This window comes from Ctenocephalides felis, unplaced genomic scaffold (assembly GCF_003426905.1).
Source record: "Ctenocephalides felis isolate EL2017-DRISC unplaced genomic scaffold, ASM342690v1 CF-g0.4_SCAFFOLD_01886, whole genome shotgun sequence".
NCBI lineage: Eukaryota > Metazoa > Arthropoda > Insecta > Siphonaptera > Pulicidae > Ctenocephalides > Ctenocephalides felis.
This window is the reverse complement of record NW_020538040.1, coordinates 45,867,530-45,875,960: the sequence shown is the minus strand read 5'-3', so window position 1 is coordinate 45,875,960 and position 8,431 is coordinate 45,867,530. Positions and strand designations below refer to the sequence as shown.

Below are 8,431 nucleotides of genomic sequence, written 5' to 3'. Positions count from 1 at the left end.
TTTAACCAGTCAATTGCAAAATTGTCAGGTATATAAAAAAAATAAGAAAAATTAAATTGTTAGCTTGGTGAAGAGTTAGTGGTAAAAGCTATGAGATTTAAGTCAGAGGTTTGACATCGGTTTTTACTGGAAATATAGATAGCAATATATTTCGAAGGGAAAATAGACCAAACCCGGCACCCGGTATCGATAAAAATTCGCCACTATTATGTAACTGCTCGAGTGCTACTATCTATAAAAACCTACGTAAATAGTTAGAGCAATATTATCAAAAAAGTTCAAGTTCTAATTGAAAATCAAATAAAAAAACATCAGAGGAGATTGTATGGTTTAGATAATGGACTGTAACTGCCCTGTGATTTATACTCAAGTCTATATGATAGTACATTCGTCCTTCTTGTTAAACTCAAAACTGATAATTTACAGTAATTTATATGGACATTTATTTTACGCTGCCTCGTGGGTTTTCGACTTAGTTATACAGAAAGGGCTAGTCAAATCTTGATCAAACTCGAGATATATCAATGTCGAGAAATGTCCATTTAATTGTTTTAATTTTAAAAAAAAATTAGTTAGGTTAGGCCTTTAAAAAACGCGGGTCCATCACCTCTGTAATGGTGACCACAAGATGACCATGCTATTTGGATACAAAACTTTCATTGAATTGCGCGCTATCTAAAAGACAATATTAAGAGCTAACCTCTTTTAGGCAAATATTGGTTCAGCCATTTCGGAGATCAAGAGTTCTCAAAATAGAAATCGAGTTTTTGAGAGTACGGAGCATCCGATTTGATTGATTGAAAAAAACATTCAATTTGTAATGATGGGGAGAACTGATGATTAGTTTCTGGCTAAGACAGGTTCAGCCATTTCGAAGATACGGCGCAAAGAGTGCAAAAAATTGAAATCCAGTTTTTGAGAGAACTAAGCATCCGATCTGAATGGTTCAAAAAACCTTCAGCTTGTATTGACAAAATTATTGTTTTTGGCAAAAGCGTTTTTCTTTTAAATTTCCAAATAATATATCTTATTTATTACAATGATATTGGTTGTTTATCAAAATAACTTTTCGAGGATTAAATCAGCATCTCTAACACATAGGCTGGTACATGAGAAAATTTCAGTAAAATTGCTGGTCAACAGAGTGTTAATTAATATGTTCTGTCATTTAAATGACAAATAAAATGAAAAAGGTAAAATCAAGTCTTATGGTTATAATTTATATTAGAGCATGTTGAACACGGCATGAGAAATATATATTTATCACATAAAGAAAGGACTAAAAATTATGGGCCAATTCTACTATTGATATGGCAACTTTACATTATGCTTGTTTCTTGGCAGCAAAAACCGTGAAAACCGTTATATTAAAAAACCGATTTTTTTGTTGTAGCTTTAAACAGCATTTGGTATTCCAATATTGAAAATAATTCGTATTTTGATTTTCGTAAAAAGGTTAGAAACTACTGGCATAATGTCTTTGTGTTGTTATTATAGAATATAGTATATAATATAATAGAGATGGGTAACTCACTCCGGAGTTATCACTCCGATACAACTCCTCCCTCGGAGTGAATCCGAGTGGAGTTGTCTCACCGGATTTGTCATATCCGACTTCCCTAAACTGGTACTAAACCTGTTACTGCATTTTTGCTTTGGAAACGAAGCTGTCGCTTTCTCGTTTTTACAGGCAGTTTTATGACCTTTTAGGTATACGTTTTTTTCCAGAAAATACGAAAATATTATTTCAAAGATACAGAACAATGAAATTGTGTTCAAGTGTGAATAGCTCCAATGTATAATTTATTGAATAGTAAGGGGTCATATTTCTAACTATGACAATCTTTGGCAGTGAATGACGGCAATCAGGAATATACATACCAAAAAATACACGAAACAAAATACATTTAATCTGGTTTTTCCATAGCCTGAAATAACAATACTTTAGAGTTCAAAATATATCAGTGACGACAATAGTATTTAAGCAGCAAAAAATATATAGTATTGAATTTTTACTTTTACACAATTATATAATTGTGTAAAAGTAATAAAATGCTAATCGAACTACCCGATATAATATTAATTCTCGAATGGAAATAGCAGAAGAAAAAATTAGAAAGCAGAAGTATTATTATTTGGTGAAAATATTTTATGATAAATGTTTTGCTTTTATTACAAAATTTACTACATTATTTTATATAAAATTAATCCAAAAAATCAACTGTTTTCTCATCAAAAGAAAATAATTAAATTGAATTTGATTCTCAAGTTTTGCGTTTTTACTTTGGTCAGCACTGTTAAAATTACGAGTCATTGAGTCGATCATGTGGTCGACCAAACAATTTTAAAACTCGTCATTTATTTGTGATTTTTTTAGAAAAATTATTTTATTAATAATTTTTTATTTTATTTTATTCATAAACTTTCATTTCAAAAAATTAAATGGGATTTGACAAATCCTTAGATGCATAAACAACGCACTATAGAAGACATTTGGTCGAGTATTCCGGTTTCAAAGTGGTCGGAGTCGTGGAGTTGTTAAGCGGATATAACTCCTCCCTAAAGCGGAGTCAAATCCGTGTCGATCCGGCTTCGGATATGATAAGCCCATCTCTACTATATAATTTTCAGAACATACAAATAAGTATGTACATTTATATATGCATTTACCTATAACGTATACAGGCGAGCGTTGAATATGATTCGTATCGTGTAGGTGACATCCATTATGCACGCGTACCTATACGGCTCGTATATTAACATATGCGAGTTCACATAGTATCATGTCGCATTCTGTATTCATCTCCTCGTACATCGCATTCCGTTTCTGCTCTTCATACCCCGATGCATAAAACTAGCTCGGAGCATTTCGCGACAATTATGGTAATGACACACACATGTCTTACATTTTGCTTATACAACAGTATAGAAATTGTATCAGCCAGACGGCACGTTTCGCTATGCGGCCGATATAAATATTGCCATATTGTCAAAGAGCGGCAACACGTGTAATGCCGCGATCTGTAAGAGTCTTATCGCTCGACGACACATGTGAGCATTCTTCAAAGTAACGGTTTTGTCTAGGAGTAGGACTAGTGCGGAAGCGAAATTAGATGGAATATTTAAGAAATTGATGATATAGTCTACTTTTGTAATATAAAATATTTAAATGCGATACAAATTTAGTAAAATGTACTGATGATATTGGCGCATTTTCAAAGCTGATGTTAGAAATATGGAAATTTGTGATATATTGTTAACCATAAGGTGCTTGACTGCATATGTTGGATTAATCTGTGGAAGAGGACTTGCATCAATATATTCATGTATAAGAGAAAACCTTAAAATAAACTATATATATATATATTATAGTCCAGTCATTTGGTGCAAAAAAAGGCTGTTGCCGGTATAGTACTCCGGGAATTCTGAAAATTGGTAATCATATAGATTTCGAGATACTCTTTACGAAAATCAACTTTGCTACCTCTAATTTGAACGGCAAGTTGCCGCCATATTGAAAAATGGCGTCAAAAAACAGCTTTTTAAAAATACCTCCTTTCTGGCTGATCGTACGATAAAAGTATCTATGTACGAATTAAACTAGATAAAATTTCCTACAATTCTTTAGAAAACCGTTTTTTTGTAAAATTGATAGTTTGAGAGTACGGCCGCCTCAAAGTCTTTGCTGCTTTGCCGTAGTATCAAATCTGTCCTTATATGACAGCACTTTGAATTTGACCACATTCTTCCTAATAAATAAATATTTTCAATGTTAAATTAAGCGAATAAGATCTAGAAATAAAATCATTCAAATATTTTTCTGTTTTTTGCTGATTTTTTAACACTTCATGCTACTTACCTATAGCTACTTTGCCATTGCCATTGTCTAAAAAATTAGCAAAAAAACAAAACAATATTTGAAATATTTTATTTCTAGATCTTATTCGCTTAATTTAACATTGAAAATATTTATTTATTAGAAATAATGTGATTAAGTTCAAAGTGCGGTCATATATGGACAGATTTGATACTACGGCGAGAGCAGCAAAGACTTTGAGGCGGCCGTATTTTCAAACTATTAATTTTACAAAAAAACAGTTCCGTAAAGAATTGTAGGAAATTTTATCTAGTTTAATTCGTACATAGATACTTTTATCGTAGAATCAGCCCGAAAAGAGATATTTTAAAAAAGCTGTTTTTTGACGCCATTTTTCCTATATGGCGGCAACTTGCCGTTCAAATTTGAGGTGGCAAAGTTGATTTTCGTAAAGAGCACCTCAAAATCTATAAGATAACCAATTTTCAGAATTCCCGGAGTACTGTACCGGCAAAACGACCAAATGACTGGACTATTAGGGTGGTCCCTAAATTATGGGTGGTCCCTAAGGGCTCAAATGGTTCCAAATTGATAAACAATTCTCTGAAAGTTTCATTCAGATTTGTACCTGTCTTAGCCAGAAACTAATCATCAGTTCTCGCCATCATTACAAATTGAATGTTTTTTTTAATCAATCAAATCGGATGCTCCGTACTCTCAAAAACTCGATTTCTATTTTCAGAACTCTTGATCTCCGAAATGGCTGAACCAATATTTGCCAAAAAGAGGTTAGCACGTCTACTCATCATCAGAAATCGAATGTTTTTTAATTATTCAAATCGGTTTATCTGTGCGCCGGAAATCGTTCATGAAAATGCCAAAATTTTCAGAAATCTTCTAAAGTGCGATAAACCGCTACGCCACGGAACACCTAATACAAATAATAATATTACAATATTCTTTATTATCAAACCAATAATGTAAAAATAACATTACAAAGTTTATTACTCATAAAATTCCTTTATCCTAGAAACCACATAATGCGTATCGTATCAATATCGAATTTGCATTTTTATAAAAATATTAACCGTGGATCCATTCGCCACATCCTCGTATTTGTTTCACAATACTGTCAATGTTAAATCTATATTACAAAATTTCCGAATGATTTAATGCGACTTCACTTAACAATTTATGGATTCTTAACCTTCTTAGCGATGCTGATTGTACCAAAGGATTGAAAGTTTTGCATGAATCTCAAACAAATATTTGCATACTACGCAGAAGATCGGAGATTACATTGAAATGGCTGTTATAAATATTTAAATCTTATCAGGAATATAAGTAACACAAGTTAAGCTTTTAATCTGCGGCGGCCATCGTATTTTCGCTTTTCTACAATTCATTGTTAATTAAACTATAAACTCGAGGCAGGACGAATCTGTTCAGGCAGAATCAAGAAACACAAATTCAATTTACCCTTTGCATTACACAGAGAAGCATCAGTAAAGATATATATATATATATATATATATATATATATATATATATATATATATATATATATGTCGTGTTGATCGTAATATTACTCTGGTTTGAAGAATTTTTATGAAAATTAAAATTATGTCCAGTAGGTCTGAAAATCGGCCAATATCTATTTTTTATACTCCTAAGTGGTAAGGGTTGGCCTGTCCAAGATTTTTTTATTTTTGGGACCAACATCTTTCATTTCATTTTTCATTAATAATTACACAGCCCTAAATTTTCACCCCCTTGCTCCTTACAACAGCACCTACTTCTTGCTAGTCATTTTAGTAGTCGAACAATTTTTCATCCCGCTGCATTTTTGCATCAATGAAATACAAATCAAACCAAAGGTTATAATACAAAAATAAGAAAAATGCGATTGCGATTGCGATTTGCGAAAGATGTATTGCGATTTTAATATAGATTGTGATATCTACTCAGTTGGTTTATTAGTATCACTCTCCTCTTGTCTTCTAATTGATTTAAAACCAATTCGTTTATCCAATATTTATAGCCAAAAGAGGTAAAAATTCAACAATGGTTTCATTTTCTGAGTTTCCTACACAAAATATTTTATAAAAATATACTTTTTTATTTATATCGTTCATTTCAGACTTCATTTTCATGTTATAAATCAATCATTTTCACATCAATTCAAAATTATAATTTAATTTCAATATTACAATTCAGGTATATTGATTGAGTACATATATTAATTTTTACACAGTACCAGAAGTAGGTAGATTAAAGTGCTTCTGGTAGAAAATGTTGTCAATGCAGTAATGCCCAAATAGTACCTAATATTACTTTGCCACTAAATATTCCTTATACGTGTAGCAATATGAAGGTTAAATATAAATATTTAAATATAAATAATGTTAACAAATTAGACATACAAAGAATTAAATTTTGTCCAATGGTTTATTAGCAATTCAATGAAAAACAGTTTGCGGTTAACTCGCTTCTCGTGAGCCATTGATTATTTCTCAGAACTTATATTGTGAATTAACATACAATCAAAAAATGACGAAGTTTGTCTCTTCAGATTGGTTTTTTGTATTACGGCATTCCTATTAAAATATATAACATCGTGAAACCACTCACCCAAATATTAATTACTGCAATCGTTAAAATCTTTTCATATTTAAACTTTGGTAGTACCTGCGTCTTTTTTAGCTTCTCGTAAGGTAAATTATAGTAACCGCAAAAAAAATCGAAAATGAAAATTTTTATAAATCTTTACGGTTTAAAGGTTTCTGAATGCCAAAATGCATACCTTACAATTAGAAAAAATTGATGTATGTGTGTGTGTGCGGATACAAATTTTCGTCTTTAATAAATAATACTTCACCATATGTACACGTTTTTTCTTTAATATCGTGCATCCCTCGTTTTGTTTTAATTAATTTTCTACTCAGATGCAGAAATTTAGCATATGTTTTCTAATTGTGCGGGGGTACTTATCATACTCAGAAGTGACTTTAGAAAAGCGTGTTCAACACTTATTGTCAATTTACCTTAAACAACTCACTTTTCGCTCCATCTTCCAATAATAAATGCAAAAGCAACAGGAAGACGAGACAACATCGTATAACATTCATGACAATACACGAGTAGAATACTTTGGATATATTTGAATCTTGATGCCAAAGTTAAACGACAAGGATCTAAATAATTTAAGATAAATCATTTCGAACTTTAAGTGAAAAATGTTGTTTTACTCATTATCAGTGTTCAAGAAACATATAAATCATAATGATCAGCAATCACAAAAAACTTAAATTATAAGTGTAACAGGTTCTTTTCGATAGATTCTAACTATTACGTTCTTACCTATCACAGGTAAAAATAAAAAATAAAATATTTCCTACAAACTCTTGTGCAAATAATGAATTTTCCTTGTATACGTCGTTTATAAAATAACGCCTTGAAGCTGAAAACACTTCGACGAAATGTAAATCGAGCGGCCTCGGTCGTCTGTACCTCGCAATGAAAAATTATGATGCCTAGAGTATAGTATTATATATAACAAAGTAAATCAAAGTAAAAACAAAACGCTGCCGAACACGACCAAGGATTAAATTTTAGATTGAGTAGAAACAATATTGATAGAAGAGAAAGAATATTCTACACACATAAAAATCGAGTAAAGACTCTTTGGCATTTATCTCGAAGCAATTTGTCCAGTAAAATTAAAAAAACAACGTTGATAAAGTACGTAGAAGGAAAATCAATCCAATAACTCGAAATCCTCCAACAAAATTTATTGTCAATCATGTTCTGAACTTATGAATTTATTAAAATTATGTCAAGCTTGTCTGATTAGATTATACTGATTGTGAGCACAGTAAAAATTTATGAAGGTTTAATAAAAATATTCAAGTAAACTTTTCAAATAATAATTGCATTTAACGGAATCAAGTGTAGGTACAAGTCTGGTGCGGACCAGGAAGAAAGTTCTCCAAAAGAATTCTAATCTGAAATGCTTTTGTAGAACAAGCGTGATGATAAAATTTATGATAAAATAATGCTTGATAAAGAACAAAAATTTTTGAGTACACCTACTCTTTTTGGGATTTGTCATTTAGGTTAATTAAATATGACATGCATTTTCAAGTATAAATTTTATGCTTTTAACATGATGCTTTCCGGGGTGTCTCAGAGTGGAAAATGCTCCTTTTTTATTCATATTTACGTCAATTTACATACCCATATTCATTATATGGCATTCCAAAATACTTTTTTTTCTTTCGTTTTTCATCAAGAGAATATTAATTGTATTTACTTGTGAGACCAGGTAACGCAATATATAATCACATCAACAAACTCTCAGAGAAAAGTCAAAAAAAAAAACATGAGTTACATTTTGCTCGCCCCAGTTTAATAATAAAAAATAAAATCTCAAAAAAATGATACATAATAGAAAATTTCTATATAGATTATCTTCAGAGTATAATAGTAAGAAAAGATCAAATTAATCAAATGGAATAAAATTACATATGCAGTTTCATTGATCTTGGGCCTCTCAGTTAAAAAAGTACGTTATCAATTATTCAAAATCTGTTAATTTAAATAACACATATATAT

The 8,431-nt window shown here is 30.9% G+C and overlaps 1 protein-coding gene across 1 annotated transcript in view; it reads right to left on the bottom strand.

Annotated features, from left to right (window-relative positions):
- The window catches only part of LOC113378751 (filamin-A-like), a 191,976-nt gene that overhangs the window by 87,487 nt on the left and 96,058 nt on the right, over positions 1–8,431 (bottom strand). The window lies entirely within an intron of this gene.